Source organism: Zea mays, chromosome 4 (genome assembly GCF_902167145.1).
Source record: "Zea mays cultivar B73 chromosome 4, Zm-B73-REFERENCE-NAM-5.0, whole genome shotgun sequence".
Classification (NCBI taxonomy): Eukaryota; Viridiplantae; Streptophyta; class Magnoliopsida; order Poales; family Poaceae; genus Zea; species Zea mays.
The window spans coordinates 131,069,193-131,096,305 of record NC_050099.1 but is presented as its reverse complement, the minus strand read 5'-3'; the positions used below and the strand labels follow the sequence as shown (position 1 = coordinate 131,096,305).

Below are 27,113 nucleotides of genomic sequence, written 5' to 3'. Positions count from 1 at the left end.
GGAGACTAGGAGAAGGCACTATGGGGAGGGTCTTATACCCTGCGACCGAATCCTAACCACCCCCTGCAGACGCGGACCCAGCCAGGAATCTCGGCATCTTCACATGCGGAGTCCGCGCGGCATCACGCCACCAATTGTTCACGCCAGCGCGAGGAAGACGGAGATGGGCCCCACGCGGTCAGCGTGAGCATGACACTGTGATCACACGGCTTGGAGAGGCTGCACGATGGGCCCACCCCCCAGCGACCCAAAGCTAAGTAGGAGCGGAGGAGGCTGACGGGCCATTGTTGGACTGACACAGGTATAGGAGGGGCCGAGTGAGTGGCGCACGACCCAGTGAGGTTTCCTTTTTTTCTTCCTTTCCATTTTATTTCTCCAATTTCAAACTTCAAGTTCAATCTAGTTTTAAAATCCAAACTCTATTTAAATGCACCAACAAAACTTCAGCATGAATGCAACCATTATATTTTACTTATTTATTTTATCTCTTTAAGCATAGAGGCATAAAAATATATAATTCAATGGGAAAGATTGTATTCCAAACAAAAATAATCTATGTACAGATATATATATATATATATTTTATTTTATTGTTTTTTAACTAGAATTCTAGTCTCGGTATTCAGACATATGTATCTATATGAACAATTTAATATTATCATTTATGTGTTCCAAGAAAGTATTTTCATGGATATGAAGATCTTTATCAAAGACATTTTACTTCACATCTTTTAGAGAACCTCTTTCATTTTCAAATTCTATTTTTTAAAACTTAAACTTCTCTTGCGAATTTAAATACAAATGCACAATTACAAGATCCTCAGCATGATATGCATATTTCTATATTTATTTATTTGCTATTACTTTACTTCCCTTAAGTGAGTATGCACAAAGAAAAGGAAATTAAATAATTCCAAAAACACTTTCATGAAAATACATGTATTTATTTATTTTATTAATTTTCCCTTATACAAATTTTGGGCTTTACACCCAATGTTTCTTATTTTAGAGTTTTTGGGAGCAAGTGCTTTATTCTTATTAATAGAGGTAGAAATTCAAAATTTGCTCCTAAAGCAGTAGAAGACTTTTTACTTGGTTATGACTCAAACATAAGAGCATATAGAGTCTTCAACAAGTCCACTGGATTAGTTGAGGTTTCTTGTGACATTGTGTTTGATGAGACTAATTGCTCTCAAGTAGAGCAAGTTGATCTTGATGAGTTAGATGATGAAGAGGCTCCATGCATCGCGCTAAGGAACATGTCCATTGGAGATGTGTGTCCAAAAGAATCCGAAGAGCCTTCCCAAGCACAAGATCAACCATCATCTTCCATACAAGCATCTCCACCAACTTAGGATGAGGAAATGGCTCAAGAAGAAGAGGACCAAGATCAAGACGATGAGTCACCTCAAGAAGAAGACATTGATCAAGGAGGAGATGAAGTTGATCAAGAAAAGGAAGATGAACAAGAGATTCAAGATCAAAGACCAGCGCACCCAAGAGTCCACCAAGCAATTCAAAGATATCACCCCGTCAACTCCATACTTGGTGACATTCAAAAGGGGGTAACCACTCGATCTCAAGTTGCTCATTTTTGTGAACATTACTCTTTTGTGCCTTCTATTGAGCCATACAGGATAGAGGATGCACTAAGAGATCTAGAATGGGTGGTGGCAATGCAAGAGGAGCTCAACAACTTCACAAGGAACGAGGTATGACATTTAGTTCCACGTCCTAACCAAAATGTTGTAGGTACCAAGTGGGTATTCTGCAACAAACAAGATGAGCATGGTGTGGTGACTAGGAACAAAGCCCGACATGTTGCCAAAGGATATTCACAAGTCGAAGGTTTGGATTTTGATGAAACCTATGCACCCGTAGCTAGGCTTGAGTCAATTCGAATATTACTTGCCTATGCTACTTACCATGGCTTTAAGTTATATCAAATGGACGTGAAAGTGTTTTCCTTAATGGCCCTATCAAGGAAGAGGTGTATATTGAGCAACCTCCCTACTTTGAATATAGTGAGTATCCTACACATGTGTGTATGCTCTCAAAGGCGCTTTATGGGCTCAAATAAGCCCCAAGAGCATGATATGAATGCTTAAGAGACTTTCTTCTCACTTTTGGCTTTAAAGTCGGAAAAGCTGACCCTACTCTCTTCACTAAAACAATTGATAAAGACTTGTTTATATGCCAAATTTATGTTGATGATATTATCTTTGGGTCTACTAACAAGTCATCTTGTGAAGAGTTTAGTAGAATTATGATACAAAAATTTGAGATGTCCATGATGGGAGAGTTGAAGTATTTCCTTGGATTCCAAATCAAGCAACTCCAAGAGGGCACCTTCATCTGCCAAACTAAGTACATTCAAGACATACTCAAGAAGTTTGGAATGAAGAATGCCAAACCCATCAAGACTCCCATGGGAACAAATGGGCATCTCGACCTCGACACAGGAGGTAAGTCTGTAGATCAACAGTTATACCGGTCGATGATAGGATCTTTACTCTATTAATGTTCTTCATGATCGGATATTATGCTTTCATTATGCATGTGTGCAAGGTTCCAGGCCAATCCTAAGGAAATCCACCTTAGGGCCGTGAAAAGAATCATGAGATATTTAGTTTACACTACTAAGTTTGGGCTATGGTACCCCAAGGGATCTACCTTTGATATCGGGTATTCTGATGCCGATTATGCCGGATGTAAGATTGATAGAAAGAGTACATCAGGGACTTGCCAGTTGCTAGGAAGATCCCTGATGTCTAGGGCCTCAAAGAAACAAAATTCAGTAGCTCTATCAACCGCCGAAGCCGAGTATGTTGCTGCAGGACATTGTTGTGCACAATTGCTCTGGATGAGGTAAATCCTTAGGGACTATGGCTATAAGTTGAGCATAGTCCCTCTCCTATGTGACAATGAGAGTTCAATCTGCATGGCGAAAATCCTATTGAACACAGCTGCACTAAGCATATAAACATCCGATATCACTTTTTGAGAGATCACCAACAAAAGGGGGATATCGAAATTGCTTACGTTAGCACCCACAACCAGCTAGCCGATATCTTCATCAAGCCCCTAGATGAAAAGACTTTTAGCAAGCATAAGAATGAACTAAACATCTTAGATTCTCGAAACTTTGATTGAAATCTTGAACATATTGCTCATTTTATACCTTTGATCATGTCATGTCTCTTTCATTTGGTACAAATGCATCTTTCTTATTCTTCTTGTGCCAAAGCTAAGACTAATGTGCTTCCAAGTGGATTTCTATACTTAGTCTTAGATTGAAAGGGAAATAGAGTAATAGGCAAAGGCAAGGCTTCCACTACAACTATGTCGGTATCATATACCCTTTGCCCTACTCGTGTATTTACATTCATATCTTTCTTGTAAAAGGCCTCTCGAGTTCTCTATTTTTGGCGCTTAATGCCAAACTGGAGAGATTAATAGGACAAAGCAAAAGGACCGCACCACCACCCCATTTTTCTGAAAACTTTTTACAAAATTTGCATTTGCAAAAACCCTCTTGACAGGTAAGGGAGAACTTTTTTAGGAAAGCTTTTATTTAGCCAAAGGAAAAGCATTTGAAAAAGGGGGATAATCTTTCAAAACTTGAAAATGCTTTAGAAATCATATTCCTAAACCATTGGCTAATTGCAAAAGAATTTGAAAAGACCTTTTCCAAAAGATTTGCAAAAACAAGCAAAGTGGTGCAAATGTGGTCCAAAATGTTAACAATATCAAAACAATCATATATCCTTAGAACTGCTTTCATTTCAAAGTAACTTATGCACATCTGACAAAATACAAACTAGTTACATTTTTATACTTTGTATTTGCTTTGGTTTGTGTTGGCATCAATCACCAAAAGGGGGAGATTGAAAGGGAAATGGCTTCAACTATTTCCTATAATCGATTTTGGTGTTTGATGACCATCATAAACCTTTATAGACTAACTAGTTTGCCTAGTTTATCTTTTCTTAGGTGCACAAAGTTCATATACACGTATAAGTAAAATGACCCTTGGGGCAATTCTATAAGTATGGAGCTGTAACACCCAAAGTCCAATTCTAGGATCTATGAAAGCTTCTCCAAAAGTATTTGAACTAAAATACCTTTTAATAAGGATTTTCTCAATTGAAGTCACTTCTCTCAAAATGAATAACTTTGTTGACCTATACATTTATAAGCACTCTTTAAAAAGATTTAAGTTAAATCATAACTTGATAAAGGCTATACAATAGAAATTATTTTTTCTCTAATACAAAAAAAACTATTTATGTGAGAATTGCGTATCTAGAAGCATTTGCTTAAAAAGGATAATAAATAAATAGTATAATAAAATATTGCATTCATGTTGGAGTTTGATTGTGCATTTAATTTGAATTAAAAACTTTAAATTAGATTGGAATTTGAAGCTTTTTAAACTAAAATAAAAAAAATAATAAAATAGGAAATGAAAGAAAAAAGAAGAAGAGAGAAACCTTTTACCTAGGCCCAAAACCACCAGCTGGCCCACTTAGCTTCATGCCTCGCTCGGCCCACCGTCTGCTCGCCCCAGGGAGCAACTCCATGCTGCATTTTCCAGCGCTCTAACCCGGTCGCCCACTTCCATACGACCCCACTGGTCGGGCCTCCACCCGCACGCGCTCGAAATCTTTGCCTCCACAACTCGGCTCTGTCTATCCGGTGGGACCACACTGTCTGCCTCACACCTCGCGCGCACACGCGCTAGAGCAACTGCCTTGTGGACCCGTGATGTAAGATACGTCCTCCTCCCAGGATTTGGGACGATCCAATCTCGTGTCAGCGCTGGCTCCCTAACCGATTCCCAACAACCAAATCCTCGTGACCTCCGTGAGCCATGGGCTATAAAACCTAGCCAAAAACCCTCCTCAATCATCACCTCTCGAAGTCATCTAGTTGCATTAGTCTCACAATAATATTTATTATCATCTGACAACTTTGTTTTGTCATGAAATATAGGTTAAAATGTTGCACTTAGTCTATTCTATATTTAACCACGTGGATCTTCGGAAAACCAGAACTTCTTAATCGTAACTCCAAATTTAGCGATTCTTGTTCCCACGATCTTGTAGCAACGCGTAGATTATTATTATGCAGTTTGTACTTATATTTGGTGTAATGTTAATTATTCATATACTATGTTTGTTTGTATTGCTACGACTAGTGCGAGGTCATGAGTCACCTGAAGAGCAAGTTGGTACCTAAAATCTCAAGTCCCAGGCAAGTTGTGCCCTTGATCACTTCTTTTTACCCAATAATGTTCTAACTAATCATAATGATTTGCATAGGTTAATTTTGATGGGACCAATAGGTTACCCTAGTTTGACTATCTTTATACCTTGTTTACCACTGAATTTTTGGGTAGTACCTGCTATTGCTTTATGTGGTTTTGGGTATAGAGATACACATTATTCATGATTATACTTTTATTATCAGTTGTTATTTGTTGTTCATGATAAGATCATTATGTTAATTGGAACATGGAGAACCACTCGGAAAACAGTGCTACCACAAGGGTGGTATGGGACGCCCTTGGCTGACTAATTAGGAAAGCTAGTGGAGGACTACCTTACCCGAAAGGGGCAAGGGCAGTAGGGGAGTGGTCAGTGTAGGGAGGCCCTTGGGTTGATTTTGCTGCGTTGGTGGTCAGGCGTGGGGTCCCTGCACTGGAGCTTCCTAGAAACTGTAGCAGGTTTTCTGAAGCTAGTGGAACTTTGTAAATGCCTCGTAGTGTTACCCTGCCTCGCCTCCTCGGTAGAGCTGTATAGGAAGTCGCGATCCCTTGGCAGATGGGTAATATGACTTGTGGGTAAAGATGTGCAACCTCTACAGAGTGTAAAACTGTTATATCAGCTGTGCTCACGGTCATGAGCAGCTCGGACACTCACATGATTAATTTATGGAACTAAATTCAATTTGTCATATACATTGCATCACAGGTGTTGTTATCACTTTTGTTCTACTACTTAATTGGGTTGGTATCTGCTTATACTTAGTAATTGCTAATAAAATTTTGACCAACTTTAAAAGCAATGCTCAGCTTCAACCATCCTCTTTGGTAAGCCTTACACTTCACATGAGCTCCCACCTTTGGCGAGTTCGTGCACATTATTCCCCACAACTTGTTGAGCGGTGAACGTATGTGAGCTCACTCTTGCTGTCTCACACCCCCCATAGGTCAAGAATAGGTACCGTAGGATGAGGCGCATGGAGGATGCTGTGATGAGTTCGTGAGAGGTCTAGGCCGTCGTCTCCAGTAAACTTTGGGTTGCTAGATCGTTGTCTTCATATGATGTAATTATTTATTTACTTTGTACAGAACTCCTATTATAGTAAAGATGTGACATTCGTTTTTGTATCATGACTCATCATATGTGTGAGACTTTGTCCCAGCACACCTGGTGATTATGTTCGCGCCCGGGTCTTGGTGCCCCTAAAACCCGGGTGTGACAGAAGTCGTATCAGAGGGATGTTGACTGTAGGACGAAACCTAGATAGAACTGGAAAACCATTACTTACTTACCTTTGCTACTCTGATTCTTTCTAAACTTTTCTTAATCATTTCTCATCCACTGTTGCTTTACTCTGATTACTCTTATCTTTTCTTTTCTACAAACAAATGTGGATTTCACACTTTGATATCCTGTACCTAAAGTGACCTTTAGGAATAGGAGACCTACTCTTAGGAACAAAAACAAAATTATTTTTATAAGTATCTATGTACTTCAATGTTTGTTCTTATGATACTTGTCTGATTTGGATCTTTGATTGGGTGTGATGAGTTGTGGAGTAATGTCCATAATTACATCTGCATATACATATAGGCTTAAATATAAATAAATAAAATTCATAAGATAAAAAAACCTAGATTATCCTCCATTAAAGTGTATCTATTTTAAATAGATCCCTCTTAACTTAAAGGATTCTATCTTATCCGAACAAGTTCATCTTATGTTAAAAAAATCTTATTCTCATAAATTGTTTATAAGATAAACTAGACCAACTAAGAATACCCCCATTATAAGATATCAAGCCTATTAGATCCATCTTATCTTAAAAGACTGTCTCTTATCTTAATACATTCATCTTATCTTGAAAGATCGTCTTATCCTAACCATTTTACTTATCTCATCCTAAAGTAACCACCAGGATCTAATCCAAAATAATGAGATCTTATCTAATCTAGTCACACAAATATAACTTAGACCTGATCTAATCTAAATAATCTACTTAACGGGTTAGTTAATCCTGGTGAAATAGATTAGACCCTACAAACATGTTGTAACCCAAATTAGTGCCTTAAGAACAACACGGTAATTCACAACTACCTGACCATCCTAATAGATTGCCTTTATCTATCTATCCCAACCTAAAAGGTAAACCCAGTGGAACCCATCTTATGATTCCCGACCATCTACCTGTCTAAACCGTCTAAACCCTAGTGGAGACACCAAGATTGAAGAAGGTCAACCTCGTCGAGAAAGGACTGAATCCAGACAAGTTCTTCGAATAAGTCAAGATCCACCATCACGGATAGAAGTTTTCCCTGCCTAACTTTCTCTTCTCTAATCCCACCTATTAGCTAAAACATAATATGCCCACGTTTTTCTAGCCATACCTAGTAATGAAGAGTAACTTTTGAGAGCATTAAAATTAACTGGAAAATAAAAGTCAAGACTAAACACAAAACCTTATTTATCTTTTTTTACTAATCTCGACGACGAGATTATTTTTAACGGGGTAGGATTTGTAACACCCAAAGTCCAATTCTAGGATCTATGAAAGCTTCTCCAAAAGTATTTGAACTAAAATACCTTTTAATAAGGATTTTCTCAATTTGAAGTCACTTCTCTCAAAATGAATAACTTTGCTAATAAAAGAACAAATGAAAATATTGCCAAGTGAATGAAATTATGCCTTTTTTGACCTATACATTTATAAGTACTCTTTAAAAAGATTTAAGTTAAATCATATCTTGATAAAGGCTATACAATAGAAATTATTTTTTCTCTAATACAAAAAACTATTTATGTGAGAATTGCGTATCTAGAAGCATTTGCTTAAAAAGGATAATAAATAAATAGAATAATACAATATTGCATTCATGTTGGAGTTTGATTGTTCATTTAATTTGAATTGAAAACTTTGAATTAGATTGGAATTTGAAGCTTTGTAAACTAAAAATAATAATAAAATAGGAAATGAAAGAAAAAAAGAAGAGAGAAACCTTTTACCTAGACCCAAAACCACGAGTCGGCCCACTTAGCTTCATGCCTCGCTCGCCCCATCGTCTGCTCGCCCCAGGGAGCAACTCCATGCCACGCATTCCAGTGCTCTAACCCGGTCGGCCACTTCCATACGGCCGAATGTTTTGCATTTTGGTCCTTCATCAGAAAAAATTCACGTTTGGACCCTAGAAAATATTAATGTCATTTTTGGACCCTTTACTCGGCGTCGTAGCCTGTGGCGCCGAGGTAACACAGCTCGGCGCCATAGGCTATGGCACCGAGGTACGTGCCGCGTTGGCACAAACGGACGTCGTGGCGCCGACGTGGTACCGAGCTCGGCGCCATAGATATTGGCGCCGAGCTCCGTTTCGTACAGAAAACTTGTCTAGCTCAGTTGGTAAAATACAAGGCTTTTAAACTTGTGGTTGTTGGTTCGAGCCCCATGGTGGGTGTTTTTTAATACTTTTTTGTCTTTGTCACTTTTTTGTCCATATTTTTTGGTTATGTCGCTAATTTGTCCGTCCTGATTTATTTCTCATCCAGTTTTATTTTTGTGACTGATTTGTTTATTCGTCCAGAATTTTTTTATCCAGCGAGCACAACAATTGTATATGCAGTAAATTCTAAAATATATCATCCATGAGACAAGTATATAATGGAGTATACTTTTATTTAGTGCAGAAGAAAAAAAGATGAATATGTGTGCTTCTTTTTACTGGGAATATGTTATTATGGATTTAAAATTTATGTTCAAAAGAACTCAATGAAAATATAATATTTTTATTTGATCACGATTGAAGTAAGAGTGTTCTCATTTGATTTTTATTGTGGTTAGCTGAGCAAAAAAGGGGAGAAGTTGACGGATTGTGAGCACTGTGGCACACAGCTGCTGTGCTCGCCGGATAAAAAAATCTGAACGAATAAACAAATCAGTCACAAAAATAAAACTGGATGAGAAATAAATCAGGACAGACAAATCAGCGACATAAACAAAAAATATGGACAACAAAAAAACAAATAAGTGACAAAGACAAAAAGTATTAAAAAACAGCGAACGTGGGGCTTGAACCCACGACCACAAGGTTAAGAGCCTTGTATTTTACCAACTGAGCTAGACAAGTTTTCTATAAAGAATGGAGCTCGGCGCCAAGATCAATGGCGCCGAGCTCGGTACCACGTCGGCGCCACATCGTCCGTTTGTGCCAACGCGGCACGTACCTCGGCGTCATAGCCTATGGCGCCGAGCTGTGTTACCTCGGTGCCACAGGCTACGGTGCCGAGTAAAGGGTCCAAAAATGACATTAAAATTTTTTAGGGTCCAAACGTGAATTTGTTTCCGATGAAAGACCAAAATGCAAAAAATTCGGTCCATACGGCCCCACTGGTCAGGCCTCTACCCGCACGCGGCCGAAATCTTTGCCTCCACGACTCGGCTCGGTCTGTCCGGTGGGACCACACTGTCTGCCTCACACCTCGCGCGCACACGCGCTAGAGCAACTGCCATGTGGACCCGTGATGTAAGATACGTCCTCCTCCTAGGATTTGGGACGATCCGATCTCGTGTCAGCGCTGGCTCCCTAACCGATTCCCAACAACCAAATCCCCGTGACTTCCGTGAGCCTTGGGCTATAAAACCTAGCCAAAAACCCTCCTCCCCAATCATCGCCTCTCGAAGTCATCTACGGCCGATTGCACCACCCTCACCATGAATGTCGGGCTCAGGGGAATCCGGTCGGTGCTAGCATTATTGCCTGCACGGCCGAACAGAGAGGGTGGAGAACTGACCACCATGGCTAATCGTGATCAAACCCCTCACGTCCTCTATCCGGTTGTGCCGCTGTCGAAGCGCTGTGACCCTCCATGGCCACCAGCAGAGGAATGAGCCGCCGCCGTCGTCACGCTACCTGGGGGTCATTCGGTGTCCAGTGTGGGTATAGGTTTGATCGCCAGGTCGTGCTGATGATTCGGCGGCCCCCAATTCAATGAATATGGGCACCAATTGATAGCGATTTCTCGCCGGAGCCATGCCTATGTCGCGGTGCCACCGTACTTCGGGGACAAGTCTCCTTTATTGCCCCAAGCCCGGTAATGTGCATGTCACGTTAATACATTTCCTCGGCTACGTTTCGGTGTACTCGGGAGATGGATTTTGGTCACTGGGCCTTGTCACGCGTTTCCTGGCCGGCGTGCAACGCCGTGGAGGAACGCACCGCCGTGCTCGATAGCTGGAGGAAGGGGATGTGTTTGGTGCCGTTGAGAGGTGGATGTGTGGCTGAGATTAGATGCGAGTAGTGCTATGGATAGAAGATGTGTGGGTCGTGGATGGCCGAATGAACGTACGAAATTAGAAGGCCGCATACCGCTTCGCGAATAAAATCCGTGCCGCAGATTGCTGATCTAAGGGCTAGGTCGGGTCGATGGCGTGGAACTCCCTCGGCCATCGATCTCGTATCCAATGGCCTCGAGTGCGTGCCAATACATTAGGTGGTACGATTTAATCTGGGTTGTCCATTTCATATCCTGCGGGCTCTGGCTGGTCGATACCCCTTCGGCCTCGGAATAATGCACAAAAGCCCCTCGGGATATCACAAACTAACCCGCCTCCACTATAGGATGACTTAGCAGTTAGGCCCCTAGTTTTTATAAAGTGCATCCTGTGCTTTCCGGAAATTGTGTCCGCAGCCCGGGTGTTGAATTAAAGGGATAAAGTAATTCAGAAAATGATTTTTAGTTTAAAAATAAATCAATAAACTTGTTTAATTTGTATTAAATCCATTTTAACTCCAAATTAATTCATTCCAGTTGCATTAGACTTGTAATAATATTGTTTATCATCCAGTAACTTTATTTTGTTATGAAACCTAAACTGAAATTTTGTACTTAATTTCTTTTATACACCACTATTAATCTTTAGAAATTCGTAACTCAATAACAGTAACTCCTTTTTGATCCATTCTAGTTGCATTAGTCTCACAATAATATTTATTATCATCTGGCAACTTTGTTTTGTCATGAAATATAGGTTAAAATGTTGCACTTAGTCTATTCTATATTTAACCACGTGGATCTTCGGAAAACCATAACTTCTTTACCACTGAATTTTTGGGTAGTACCTGCTATTGCTTTATGTGGTTTTGGGTATAGAGATACACATTATTCATGATTATACTTTTATTATCAGTTGTTATTTACTGTTTATGATAAGATCATTATATTAATTGGAACATGGAGAACCACTCAGGAAAACAGTGCTAACGCCCTGAATTTGGAGGTAGAATTTTTTCTTCTTTAATACTCACCAAATTCAGGCGTTACTCTCTTTTCTCTTCTCGTTTCGCACATTCTTCCCAATTTCAAAGCAATATAGCGACTGGTGTCCGTATTGCGTGTAAACAAAAACCTAAGTTGTCATGGGTGTTGCATCATGCCGAAGCATATTTCTTTTGTCTGATGTCATATTTAATCGTGTGTTCGCCTCGTCTCGTTTCGGATTTCGCTTCACGATTGGATTCCGATCAGTGGTTGTGCATGTCGTGGGATTTTGACCCGCGACGTGACCCAGCCTGGCCCACGCGCCCCTGGCGCCCCACCTCCCCCCATGCGCCCCACTCTCTCTCTCCCTTTCCCTCATTCAATTTTCTCACGCAGCAACTTCCTCGCCTCCACCTCTCTCTCTTCCCCGTTGTGCCCTAGGTGAATTGGTGACGGTGACCGTCGGATTTGAATCCCCAAGGTGAGCTCCCCTCACCTCTCCCTCTCTCTCCCTCTTCTTCCTCCTCTCCCGTACCCGCGTGCCCTCCATGGCCGACCCTCGCGCGCCCGGGCCGCCCACCTGGCCACGCCCCGCGCGCCGCCTCCCTGGCCGCGCTCCCCGCGCCGCCCCTGGCCGTGCTGTCCTCGGCCGCACGCTCGTCCCCGGTCGCGCACCCCTGGCGCCCGCGCGACCCTTTCCTACGCGCGTGACGTTTGAAATTCCGTATGGTTAATTTTAATTTAATTTAATGCGCTGCGTCGCGCGCTTCGTCGCGCGACGATTCATTCTATTTTCAGGTTATCTAATAGGCTGTGTCGTGCGCTTCGTCGCGCGACAATTTATTTTAAATTCTCATTTATTAGTGCACTGCGTCGCGCGATGATTCATCTTAATTTCAGGTTATTTAATGTATGACGTCGCGCGTCCAGTCGCGCGACATTTTGTTTTAAATTCAGTTTAGATGACGTATGCCGTCGTGCGCTTCGTCGCGCGACGCTTGACGTTATTTTCATAATAATGCAAGTACCCCGTGGCGCGCTCCATCGCGCGACGAGTCGTTTCATTCTCAATTCAGTCTAGGTGTTGTGTCGCGCGTTTCGCCGCTCGACAATCCTTATAAATTTACTTTGGTCTGCTTATAATGAATTAAACATGGAACATGACTTTATCCTATGGATAGCGCGATGGCCAAATTAATACAATTTAGACGAGTACTTTGATTTATAATAATCGCATAACGTGATCGCTTCTCGACCGTAGCCTCGACCGTTACTCTCTCTCTCTTTCTCGCTTAGTCGTAGGCGTGAGCCCTGCACCGAGCGTCTGTTTATTTATTATATTTTATTGTATGGTGTACTATTCTTTTGTATTAAATTTGTGGAATGTATGTTTAAACTCGTATAGATAACGGTCAGTTGGTGAAGACCGAAGGAGTTGCAGGTGAAGACCCTGAGCAGCAGTCGGTTGGTGAAGGTAAGTGTCCCTTGACCCATCTATGTCCTACTCATTGTTATATTGCACTCCCTGCATTTACACAGTTTATACCTAAGGATTGACTAGCTTTCGTTTATCTTGTCCTTGTTTACCTATTTTGGTTGGGTTATTTTGGTTTAGCTATATGCTAGTGCTTCACATTAATCAATGAACATGGTGAGATTGTCTATGATACGCTGTTTTCCCTTTTGATTATGATGATATACTTGTGGCATTTAAGGGGACTCGAGCTGTTTCTCGAGTGCCTCTCTGTAAGGACTGGTTCGTTGGATGACCGCCCGGGAAAACAGTGCAACCATGAGGGTGGAATGGGATGCCCTTAGCTGAATAACTAGAGGAACTAGGGTGTAGGTCGCTTCACCGTCGTGCTGTTAATGGGGCTCGGTGTATGCGGCTCGCTCTGCCAAGGGTGGTTTGCCCCTTGGGGAGGAGTGCGGTACATTTAGAAAACCTAACGGGCGACTATAGCCTTAGGGAATCTTTGTAAAGGCTACGTAGTGAAACCCTGCCTATTCACCTTGGTAGTGTTTTAGGGTTTGATCGGCCCGAGGCAAAAGGGAATCACGACTTGTGGGTAAAGTGCGCAACCTCTGCAGAGTGTTATGAAACTGATATATCAGCCGTGCTCGCGGTTATGAGCGGCTAAGGGAGCTCCATTGATTAGAGATACTTTGATCAGAGATGGTTGGTTTACAGGTGGTGACAAGGATGATGGTTATGATTATGCTTATGGTAATGGTAAGTGGTATTCTTTCCGTTTGGAAAGGATACTTTTGGGTTAACAACTTGGGTTAATGCTAAAACCTAGCTTTCTACTAGTAATAATAACCTGACTAACTAAAAGCAACCGCTTGACTTAACCCCACATAAAGCTAGTCCACTACAGCCAAACGGGACAATTGCTGAGTATGTTGATGTGTACTCACCCTTGCTTTACACACCAACCCCCAGGTTGTCCACGTTGCAACCACTACTCAGGTGAAGACGAAGTCGTGGAGGAGGACTTCCAGGAGTTCCAAGAGTACGATGAGTTCTAGGCGTGGGTTAGCGGCAAACCCCCAGTCGGCTGCCTGTGAAGGCCGTGTGTATCTACGTTTCTTTTCCGCACTTTTATAATTGTTAAAGACTATGTGGATGTCTTGGACATCATGATGTAATCGACTATTACCTTCTTTTATGTTATTATTTAAGCACTGTGTGATGATGTCCAGTTATGCAACTGTTGTGTACGTGAATTGCTGATCCTGGCACTACATGGTTCACATTCGGTTTTCCTTCTAAAACCGGGTGTGACAGTATGGGACGCCCTTGGCTGACTAATTAGGAAAGCTAGTGGAGGACTACCTTACCCAAAAGGGGCAAGGGCAGTAGGGGAGTAGTCAGTGTAGGGAGGCCCTTGGGTTGATTTTGCTGCGATGGCGGTCACGCGAGGGGTCCCTGCACTGGAGCTTCCTAGAAACTGTAGCGGGTTTTCTGAAGCTAGTGTAAATTTGTAAAGGCCTCATAGTGTTACCCTGCCTTGCCTACTTGGTAGAGGTGTATGGGAAGTTGCGATCCCTTGGTAGATGGGTAACATGACTTGTGGGTAAAGATGCACAACCTCTGCAAAGTGTAAAACTGGTATATCAGCCATGCTCACGGTCATGAGCAGCTCGGACACTCACATGATTAATTTATGGAACTAAATTCAATTTGTCATATGCATTGCATCACATGTGTTGTTATCACTTTTGTTCTACTACTTAATTGGGTTGGTATCTACTTATACTTAATAATTGCTAATAAAATTTTGACCAACTTTAAAAGCAATGCTCAGCTTCAACCATCCTCTTTGGTAAGCCTTACACTTCACATGAGCTCCCACCTTTTGCGAGTTCATGCACATTATTCCCCACAACTTGTTGAGCGATGAACGTATGTGAGCTCACTCTTGCTGTCTCACCCCCCACAGGTCAAGAACAGGTACCATGGGATGAGGCGCATGGAGGATGCTGTGATGAGTTCGTGACAGGTCTAGGCCATTGTCTCCCAGTCAACTTTGGGTTGCTGGATCGTTGTCTTCATATGATGTAATTATTTATTTGCTTTGTATAGAACTCCTATTATAGTAAAGATGTGACATTTGTTTCTGTACCATGATTCATCATATGTGTGAGACTTTGTCCTAGCACACCTGGTGATTATGTTCGCGCCCGGGTCTTGGTGCCTCTACAACCCGGGTGTGACAGGAGCAAAACAGAATTGCACCAGCCTGCGGCGCACCGGACAGTGTCCGGTGCCTAGGCTGGCGCGTCCAGCGAACTGGCCGCTCTCGGAAAAACGCAATGCTCCTCGGCTAAAAATCATTGGACTGTCCGGTGAGCCCATGGCCAATGGTCATCTTCGCCAACGGTCGATTGCCACGCGACTACTACGGGTTCAGAACGTCAAAAAGTCAGAGACATTCTACGACGTCAGGTCACACCGGACTGTCTGGTGCACCACAAGGACAGACGAAGTCAACGGTCGACTGCTCAAAACCTCAACGATCGGCTGACGTGGCACGCACAGGACAATGAGCAGTGCAGTGTCCGGTGTGCCCGTCGACAAAGAACACAGCCAATGACTAGAATAGTGGTTGGGGCTATAAATACCCCCAACCACCACCATTCAAGTCATCCAACCTTTCCACTCTCAACACACAATACAAGAGCAAAAGAATACATTCCAAAGACATATTCAAAGCTTCTAATCCTCTCCAAGTCCCACAATCAAACCAAGTGATTAATAATGTTTAGTGACTTGAGAGAGTGAGATTTGTGTTCCATTTGTTGCTCTTGTTGCTTGCTTGCTTTTTTCATCTCTCTCTAAACTTTCTAAAGTGATTTGTAAAGCTAACAATTGAAACCTAATTGTGTGGTGATCCTTGTGGGGTCTTTGTGACCCGTGAGATTAAGAAAAAGCACTCAACCGGTCTAGGTGACCGATTGAGAGAGGGAAAGGTTTGAAAAAGACCTGGTCTTTGTGGCCTCCTCAACGGGGAGTAGGTTCGTTAGAATGGAACCTCGAGAAACAAATCACCGTGTTCACTTGTGTTGATCTTCACCATTCGATTTGTTTCTTCCTTCTCCCCTCTCTCTAAAAAGTTTCCTTGCTCACAATATTTTGAGTTAGCTCCCAAAGTTATCAACATTGATTGAGCAACTCATAGCAAGAAGAACCATCTTTCGCACTCCGTATTTATTTCTAATCCTAACCTCATGTGAAATTCGTGTTCAAAGTTTATAAATTTCAGATTTTGTCTGTTCACCCCTTTTAGATGACTTTCAAGATGCAACACGTATGGCTCTGGTGAGCTTATGCCTTATGTTCTTCAGGTGGTTTATGCCGGTTAATATAGGCATAGCGATCACTTTCACGATCAGTGACAATATGTTGTTTAGTTTGTCTTCTTCACCACTTTTCAAAGTCTCCTGCATATCAAAAACTTTATCTGTTATCATAGCCTTCTGTGCTTTTAGTTCTTCACATTCGTCAGTCACCGAGCGCAGAACCTCCTCCAGTTTCCCTTTTTTGAACTTGGTCTCATCAAGAGAACTCTAAATTTGAAAACCTCATCTTGAAGATTCATTATTTTCTGAACCTGCAGTTTTAGGCCAGATATTTCTTCTAGCATTTGTTGTTTCTCATAATCACCGGATTCAATAATTGTTTGTCAAATTCATGATGCGTGACCTTTTTTGGATCTTAATATGCTTTATAAGAAAAGATACGAAGGTAGTTTATATTTTTATTTGTTAATGTATCAAACTAGCAATAAGGAAAACATGTTTAAAGAAAGTGATAAGGTTCTTGACATATCCCTACAATGATGCTCGCTTACTGAAAGTGAGATTAGCACAGACTGCATGCTTCATCTTGGTCTTACTATTCAATGTGATCAGTGTATGATAGTCTGGTTCGGATTGCCTTAAGTTTCTGGTTTTCTTTCTACTTTTGTCCAGGTTGTACCATCAGCGTCAATCAACTATTTTGTTTATGAGTTAATGAAGATAGTTTTGAAAGTGGAGAATACAAATTAATTGGTGCCTATTTTGTTTATGTTAATTGACAGGAACTTTTGAAAATAACAGTGATTGATTAGATGATATTCTAATTTTTGAATTCAGAATGCTCTTGTTGACACCTTTTTCGGGCGCAAACACTAACAAGAACCGGCAGCGGTGCTCTCTGCACAGGGGCGGACGGTCCACGGCCAGGGCTGGACGGTCCGCGACCTGGCGCAGGGCTAGGGTTCTCTGCCTAACGGGCCGGACGGTCCTCGCCCTGGGGCCAAACGGTCTGCACGTGCGCAGGGGCAGCAAAGGTCGCCGGCGACGCCTGGATCTCGCTCCCGGGAGGGACCCCATCGGGGAGGAGAGATCCTAGGGGTTGTCTAGGCTCGGCAGGCCGACCTAGACTCCTCTAATCGACGTAAAGTCGAAGAGAAGCGGAGAATTTGGGGATTGAAATACTAAACTAGAACTAAACTAGAGCTACTCCTAATACATAAGGTAAAACGAGAAATAGACTTGATTTGATCGATTGTTGGGGGTTCCATCGGTCGTAGCCCTTCATCTATGCACGTCAGTTTCTCATGGGATTTGTCAAATGCATAAGGTAAACCGCGGGATAAATGTACCATGGATTCATCATCATACCATTCCACATTTGAGTATGATAATATACCGACGATGAATAAACGGGTGGAAAGTACCCTGGTCTCATAGGATGAACAGGCGATGCTTGCCGCGTCGCCTTTTGGGCCGTTTTGTTCGGTCGTTTCGTTTTAGCAGGTGACCAGGGTTTCTTCGTTGACCGATCATGTGGAACAGTCTTTTTGCTAGCATTTTTGGAGAGCAACTGATCAAAAGTAGAATCAGCTTTGATCAGCTAACTATATGTGCTTTGCCCTTGCGTCTCTTTCCTTGCTTCGTGTAGAGGCTGATGCCTTCGGTCATAGGTGGACTGTCCGACTGGGTTAGCTGGACCGTTTGTCTGAGCATCGGACCGTCCACACGTAGGTGCCGGACCATCTGCGATGCTCAGGCCATGCTGATGTGTTTGGTTCATTAATTGTGCCTGCCCTCCAGCGCCTTCGGACTTTTTAGCCTCCTCGTCCGAAGCCTTTCGAGCAATCTCCTTTTGTGATATAATTGGCATGCGAGGATTGCCAATGATGATGCCCTTGCCTTTGCCTTTATTAGCCATTTCGGGCCGAACCAAGACCTTTTTGCATGTGAGTTCTATTGTATTAACAGGAAAAGGTTGTGTGTCTACTTGCATCTCCTGAAAAGCCAATCGGCCCTCATTTACGGCCGATTATATCTGTCGACGAAAAACATTACAATCATTGGTGGCATGAGAAAAAGAATTATGCCACTTACAATAAGCACGCCTTTTTAATTAATCAGGAGGAGGAATAGTATGAGTTAATTTAATGTTGCCTTTTTTAGTAACTCGTCAAATATTTTATCGCATTTGGCAACATTAAAAGTAAACTTAACTTCTTCTTGTCGATTCTTTTGAATCGACTGTAAAGCAGAACATGTTGAAGGTTTAGCCTGTCCTAGCCAAACCAGTTCGGCGGTGTATACATCCGTGGATTCGTCGTCCGAATTATCGTATCCCACTAGATGCATCTTATGGCTAGCCGATTTTGATGTTTCCTTACTTCGGCTTTCACAGGTCATAGCCCGCTGGTGCAAGTGTACTAGCGAAAAGAATTGGGTGCCATCTAATTTTTCTTTTAAGTAGGGTCGCAACCCATTGAAAGCCAGCCTTGTTAGTTGTTTTTCTGTGACATGGATCTGAAAGCATCGGTTTCTAGTGTCCCAGAACCTCCGGATATAGTCATTAACCGATTCTTCAGGCCCCTGTCGGACTGAAGCTAAGTCAGCCAATTCTAATTCATGTTCTCCTGAGAAGAAGTGTTCATGAAATTTCCGCTCTAATTCTTCCCAAGAGTTAATAGAGTTTGGTGGCAAAGCTGCGTACCATGCGAATGCAGTATCAGTAAGGGACAACGAGAATAAACGAACGCGGTAGGCTTCCCCATCAGCCAATTCTCCCAAGTGTGCTATGAATTGGCTAATATGTTCGTGTGTGCTTTTCCCACCTTCACCAGAAAATTTAGAGAAGTCTATTATTCTAGTTCCCTGTGGATATGGCACGGTGTCGAATCGGTGGCTATAAGGCTTCCGATACGATTGCCCTGCACCTGACACACTAACACCGAGTTTGTCTCTGAACATCCCGGCTACCTCGTCTCTAATCCTCTCCGCCATGTCTAGCGACCATCCATTGAGCTTGTGGGTGGAAATCTCAGGTTGCCTGACATCACTCTGTCTGCTTTCCTCCAAGGGGTGTTTGAGGTGTGTGTTAGGTGTCCTATTAATGTCACCAGCTCCTGCCCTATTCCTCTTAGGCTCTCTTGTGGCCGAACAGTATTCAGACCTATGTCCATGAGGTGGTATGGCATGATTATAATGTGTTGTTGGTGGAGCACCATAATGTTGCTGCGATGAATGTGGGAACTGTGTGTATTGCGCAGCTCTCGGCTCTGCGTACGCATATCCGGACGGTCCGGCGTAAGAGGCCGGATGGTCCGCGACCAGGCCAAACGGTCCGAAGGTATATCCGGATTGTCCAACCGTATATTGTGCTACTTGGGCAGTCTTGTACCCAGACCGTCTATCGTAAATAACTGGACGGTCCGCGATCAGGTCGAATGGTCCAGGGCTGTACCCGGACGGATCGGTCATATATGGTGCGACTTGGGCGGTCTGCGCGTGGACTCATGTAGAGTCGGATGGTCCAGCGTAATACGCCGATCGGTTCATGCCATGTTCGGACTTTCCAATGCAAGATAGCGAACGGTCCACAACATATCTGGACGGTCCGGCGTGGTGCACCGAATGGTCCGTGATGGGGCCGAATTGTTCAGGGTTGTACCCTGATGGTTCGACCATCCATGGTGCGACCTGAGCGTTTTGTGTGCGGGCCTGCGTCAGGTCGGACGGTCCGGTGAGATACGTCGGACGGTCTGCGGTATGACCGGACTGTTTGAGATGATGCTCAGACGGTCCGGCCATGTCCAGTACCTGCCACGTGCCTAGTGGTTGCGGCTGTGATGGTGACACGAAAGCGTGCATCGGCATACCATATGATGGCTAGGTCAAGGGTGACCCGTTTATTACCGATGTGTTTGGCGCGGGTGGCTCTGTATTAGACTCTCACGAAGGAAAGCTAGGAGCAGTTGATTTCTCGTATGAACGTTGATGCATTTTAATAGATTCATCTACATATTGCTTTAACTGATCTCCTCGTTAATCCATGAAAGTCGTAAGAGATAGATCTGGAACACTTACAATGGGACCCTGAAGTGGAGGAAGGAGAGATTCCATATCGATCTCCCCTTGACGGATGATCTTCTGGTGGCGATCCACTGTGAAGTGTGACAAGTACTTTTCCGCTGCCTCCTTGCACCATTTGGAGAGTTTATGCAGCAGTTCCGCCTCTTCCTTGTCGTGTTGTTCATTCCATTGCCGCATCACCTCCTTCTCATCGCGCATTACGAGGTCTTCAAAGGGTCTTTGGTCATCAGCCGGGAGCGCCTCCATGGCCGGCTTAATGATGTTGGTGGTGGAGATCTTGGTGTGATCCTTAGAACCGGCCATCTATAGGCCGATTTTTAGCAGGTCTAGACACCTAGTCCCCAGCGGAGTCGCCAAAAGTATGTTGACGCTTTTTTCGGGCGCCAAACACTAATAAGAACCGACGGCGGTGCTCTCTGCACAGGGGCGGACGGTCCGCGGCCAGGGGCCGGACGGTCCGTGACCTAGTGCAGGGCTAGGGTTCCCTGTCTGACGGGTCGGACGGTCTGCGCCCTGGGGCCAGACGGTCCGCGCGTGCGCAGGGGCGGCGAAGGTCACTGGCGGCGCCTGGATCTCGCTCCCGGGAGGGACCCTGTCGAGGAGGAGAGATCCTAGGGGTTGTCTAGGCTCGGCATGCCGACCTAGACTCCTCTAATCGACGTAGAGTCGAAGAGAAGCGGAGGATTTGGGGATTGGAATACTAAACTAGAACTAAACTAGAGCTACTCCTAATGCATAAGATAAAACGAGAAATAGACTTGATTTGATCGATTGTTGGGGGGTTCCATCGGTCGTAGCCCTTCATCTATATAAAGGGGGAGGTCTGGATCCGCTTCAAACTGTTTTCCGAGTTAATCCTGCGGTTTTAGGTAACAAATCCCGCGAGAAACTAGGAACCCTAACTGACTCTGCGCACACGCGGACCGTCCGCGCCACCACCGCGGACTGTCCGGACCGCGGACCGTCCGGCCTCAGGGCCGAACCATCCGCTAGGCTTTTTTGGTGTCCAACAGCCGTATTTTTATAGAAACTTGTATTTCTAGGAGTTGTGCAGAAGATGTTTTACCCTTTTGCTAAAATTACATTTTGTACTTTAAATTGTTTAAGTCTTTAATATTCTCATGATTATTGAACTGTGTTGTGTCAAAATAGGCAAAACATGTTTCACTCCTTACACATTTGTTTTCTAGATGGAAGCCTGGAATTGTGCTATGTTCTTTGTAGTCATATATTATATATGACTAGTCATATGCCCGTGCATTACTATGATTTTTATATATGGCATATGATAAAATTTATTTTAATAAAGTACAAAATATATGTTTTCTATTGATTATTGTGGGCGTGAATGTGGAGCCACCAATCAAGGTTCAAACACTCACTTAAACATAATTTCACCTTGTTTTTTACATAAAGCGCAAATATAAGGTTTCCCAAAAGGATGTCTTGCACCCTTGTATCATTTGACCTTTTAGCAATATATAATAAACATTAGATGGTTTCAATGATATTTTTGTTTTCTCTCTGAAGGATATTATGAAGATTCACCTCAAATAATTGTTGGGGCTTTGGTGGTTGCAATACATTTCTGTCAAATAAAACAAATCTTTACAAACTCATCCGAGCATGCCAAGGCAAATGAAGCAGCACTGCAGGCCCCATGCACTCTTGAAATGGAGCACCAAGTTCACTGAATATTTTTAGCATGGTAATCGCGTGATGGGGTGAGATCTTAGAACCATTGCCTAGAAGCACAGGAAGTTTCTTGTCAATTCATGATTCAATCATAGTCTCAATAGCCTTCAACTTTCCAACCTTTATCAAAGATGCAAGTCTTGCAAACACATTTTCATACATTGCTCATTTTTGCAAACAAGAGATCGACAATTTGATCCATGTGAATTCTTACCAAATTTCATCAGCAATTGCGCCATCAACATGCTAAAATATCTTGGCCAGAATAGAAGAGAAGTTGGGTAGAGTTGAAATATCTTCACAGGCACCAAGAAGATCAATTAATCTATCTATGAAACCTACTATTTCAAGAGAGCAAGTAAGATTTATGTAGTCTGCTGGAACAAATATAATTGTATTTTCTGTAGTGACTGTAAAAATAAGATACGGCGATCGAAATTATCTCTTCTGTTCGAGGGACAAGTATTTTACTGAACTCAATTCTGCTTGCCTCAAATTCACAAAGGGATATGCATGCCATGAGAGCTTGAGTTGTGTTTGCCAATTAAATGTCAATGTCCATGAATTCTAGCAGAGAAAAGAATGATCCCATCTTCCGTTCAGCTGGCCTTTTCATACACTCTTTGCCAAAAAAACAAAAAGCCAAGGAGCTACAAATGTCGCATAATATGAAACTGAATAAGATAAAAGAGCACAAGTAACATCATTTGTTTTGTTCTCATGGTACATCTATATCTTTCTTGTTGACGTACGAAACTGGACCAGGTGCACAAGTTGCATATGTTGGGAGGTTGGATATGGGTTTCTCCCATTTTCCACTCTGGTTTCCTTTGTCAAAACTTGCCCATGACAGCAACTGTAAGAGAATGAGACCACAACAATCCAGCAAGACATCTGCGACGGGCTGTGAAGTACAGAGAAGTTAAACGCCCAAAAGCCATGGTGTTTGAAATTTTTAGTTATTCTATTTTTTATGATGTATCTTTCTCTAACATGCCTTAATTTGCAAATTTGGCATAATACTGATTGAAAAATATATGTATGTAAAAAAAATACTAAGCATATTGCAATGGAAACATATGTAAATTAAGAAAATATGTTACTTAAGAAAATATGTTGTTAACAGAATAAGATTAATATTGAAATGGAAACATATGTAAATTAAAATAACCCAACAAAGCTAAGAGATGTCCATGCTTTGAGAACCTTATTCAGATCACGACCACAGAAGTAGCTCTCCAATACTCAGCAAAGGCTGCCGCAAATTCCACAAATACATGGCATGCATCCTCATGGTCGTAGCCGCCATAAATACGGACAACTCAATTCCCCGCTCCATCAATTTAGAAACGAGCAACCAAGTAGCCGATCGCTCACCCCCCTATGCACCAATCTGACTCCCAAGGTCCGTTCACATCAGTACCGCCAGCACTCCACCTGCAGCTACCATTTGAGACCTCCTCGGTCTAAGCAGATCGATTGATCGTCAGAGTCAGAGAGTTGGTGGTACGGGTAGCATAACTACCATGAAACGATGGGGCGCGATGTAGAGCGGATAGCGCCTCCCTACACAGAACGACACCCGCGCCATGTCGCTCGACTACAGCCTCCTCATCGCCGGTGCCATAGCGAGGGGACCGTGGCCGCAGCCACCGACCAGCATGTCTCCACGTCCTCATTCGACCTCGATGTGTCATGGCAAGCAGTCGGACACCAGCACCAGACTGACGACACGAGTCTCTGAAGAGCCTGCCACCTTGGGAGATCTAAGCCCTGCTGCTGGTGGTGGAACCCATTTTCGTTGTGCTAACGCTATCAGAGGCTAGAAATTTGTAGTGACATCGGTCGTGGCAGGCACGCTATCGGAGGTTGCGGCATGGCGGGTCACTCGACGCGGAGTTCATGGGACCTATACTCGCATCACGCGGCATGGAGTTTGTGGGGACTTATCCTCATGACACGCTCCGAGGTTGCGACATCGGGCGGAGGAAGACGCGTGGAGTGCGGAGGTGGTTTCCGCGTGTGCTATGCAGGAGTTCGTTTTAGAGACGCGGGGAAGCACGACGACATAAGACGATAACCGGAGGGGGAGACGCACGAGACTCTCTTATCTTATTATAGTAGTAGAGAAAAGATTATAAGGGTGCAGATTATTTCTAAAGAAATGTAGAGTTTTTTAAATATTAACGTAGGACAACCGTTAAAACTGGTGATACAGTAGATAGATTTTAAATCTTATTCTCTATCGTAGAGTCGGCATCTCGAAGTTCAGTTGTTTTGTGATCTCAAGGCCCCAATCCTCACGCTCAGTCCACCCCTTTGGTGCTCAGCATCTTCTACCGTTGTTCCCTCAATCGCCTCTACAGGGAACATTTGTTTTGCTTTCCACCCCTCAGCTAGATAGGCACTCTGATTTTTTTCTCCTCTTTCTATAGTCATTACAGGCTTCGTGGCGCACTCGAGGCAGATGTTGTAGTCGAAGCAGCAAAAGCCAAACCTAGCCGCCGCGTGCACGTCTCCGCCGATGACCCTCTTCGCCGGATGCCCCCCTGGACGGATCACCAACACGATTTTCAAGCAAACCAATTTGTTTACGGTGGTTACTAACATCATCCGATATACCTCCTCCACTTCTTTTTATCTCTACTAAAAACACACTGTTCTTTCTGCAGATGTTCCTTTACCACATCAATGCTTTTCTGCAGATGTTTCCATCTGTTTTTTTTATCTCTACTATAAACACACTGTTTTTCACTTTTTCTGCAGATGTTCCTTTACCATATCAATGCTTTCTACATAGAAATATTGTCCAATTTTTGTTCTATTAATTGCTTGGGATTTATATGTGTTGGAAGCCAAAAAAGGCCGCACGGACGGTCCGGCCCTGAGGCCGGATGGTCCGCGGTCCGGACTGTCCGCGGTGGTGGTGCGGACGGTCCGCGCGTGCACAGAGTCAGTTAGGGTTCCTAGTTTCTCGCGGGATTTGTTACCTAAAACCGTGGGATTGACTCGGAAATCAGTTTGAAGCGGATCCAAACCTCCCCCTTTATATAGATGAAGGGCTACGGCCGATTGAGCCCCCAACAATCGATCAAATCAAGTCTATTTCTCGTTTTTACCTTATGCATTAGGAGTAGTTCTAGTCTAGTTCTAGTTGAGCCTCCCAATCTCCAAATTCTTCGCTTCTCTTCGACTCTACGTCGATTAGAGGAGTTTAGGTCGGTCTGTCCGAGCCTAGACAACTCCTAGGATCTCTCCTCCCCAACGGGGTCCCTCCCGGGAGCGAGATCTAGGCGCCGCCGCCGACCCTTCGCCGCCCCTGCGCACGCGCGGACCGTCTGGCAGGGAACCCTAGCCCTGTGCCAGGTCGTGGACCGTCCGGCCCCTGGCCGCGGATCGTCCGCGCCTATGCAGAGAGCACCGCCACAGTTCTTGTTGAGTGTTTGGCGCCCGAAAAAGGTGTCAACATACTTTTGGCGACTCCGCTGGGGACTAGGTGTCTAGATCTGCTAAAAATCGGCCCATAGATGGTCGGTTCTAAGGATCACACCAAGATCTCCACTACCAACATCATCAAGCCGGCCATGGAGGCGCTCCCAGCTGATGACCAAAGGCCCTTTGAAGACCTCATAATGCGCGATGAGAAGGAGGTGATGCGGCAATGGAACGAACAACGCGACAAGGGAGAGGCGGAACTGCTGCATAAACTCTCCGAACGGTGCAAGGAGGCGGCAGACAAGTACTTGTCACACTTCACAGTGGATCGCCACCAGAAGATCATCCGTCAAGGGGAGATCGATATGGAATATCTCCAACCTCCATTTTAGGGTCCTGCTGTAAGTGCTCCAGATCTATCTCTTACGACTTTCATGGATCAATGAGGAGATCAATTAAAACAATATGTAGATGAATCTATTAAAATGCATCTACGTGCATACGAGAAATCAGTTGCTCCTAGCTTTCCATCGCGAGAGTCTAATACTGAGCCACCCGTGTCAAACACATCGGCTATAAACGGGTCGCCCTTGACCCAGCCATCATATGGTATGCCGATGCACGCTTTCGTGTCACCATCACAGCCGCAACCACTAGGCACGCGGCAGGTACTAGACGCGGCCGGACCATTCGAGCATCATCTCAGACAGTCCGGTTATATCGCAGACCATCCGGCGTATTTCACCGGACCGTCCGACCCGATGCAGGCCCGCACACAAAACGCTCAGGTCGCACCGTACATGGCCGGACCATCAGGGTACAACCCCGAACAATTCAGCCCCATCACGGACCGTCCGGTGCATCACGCCAGATCGTCCGGATATGTTGCGGACCGTCCGCCATCTTACGTCGGACCGTCCAGATATGGCATGAACCGGCCGACGTATTACGCCGGACCATCCAACTCTACACGAGTCCACGCGCAGACTGCCCAAGTCGCGCCATATATGACCGATCCGTCCGGGTACAGCCCTGGACCATTCGACCCGATTGCGGACCGTCCAGTTCTTTACGACAGGCGGTCTGGGTACGAGACTACCCAGGTAGCACCATATACGGCTGGACAATCCGGATATACCTTCGGACCATTTGGCCAAGTCGTGGACCATCCGGACTCTTACGCCGGACCGTTCGGATACACGTACGCAGAGCCAAGAGCTACGCAATACACACAGTTTCCACATTCATTGCAACAACATTATGGTGCCCCACCAGCAACACATTATAATCATGCCATACCACCTCATGGACATAGGGTTGAATACTGTTCGACCACAAAAGAGCCTGAGAGGTATAGGGTAGGAGCTGGTGACATTAATAGGACACCTAGCACACACCTCAAACATCCCTGGGGGGAAAGCCGACAGAGTGATGTCAGGCAACCTGAGATTTCCACCCACAAACTCAATGGATGGTCGCCAGACATGGTGAAGAGGATCAGAGACGAGGTAGCCGGGATGTTCAGGGACAAACTCGGTGTTAGTGTGTCTGGTACAGGGCAATCGTATCGGAAGCCTT

At 44.0% G+C, this 27,113-nt stretch overlaps 1 pseudogene; it reads right to left on the bottom strand.

Moving 5' to 3' along the window:
- Window positions 1–22,829, bottom strand: part of LOC109945807 (uncharacterized) — a 43,334-nt pseudogene extending 20,505 nt beyond the window's left edge.
- Between the last annotated feature and the right edge of the window lie 4,284 nt (window positions 22,830–27,113).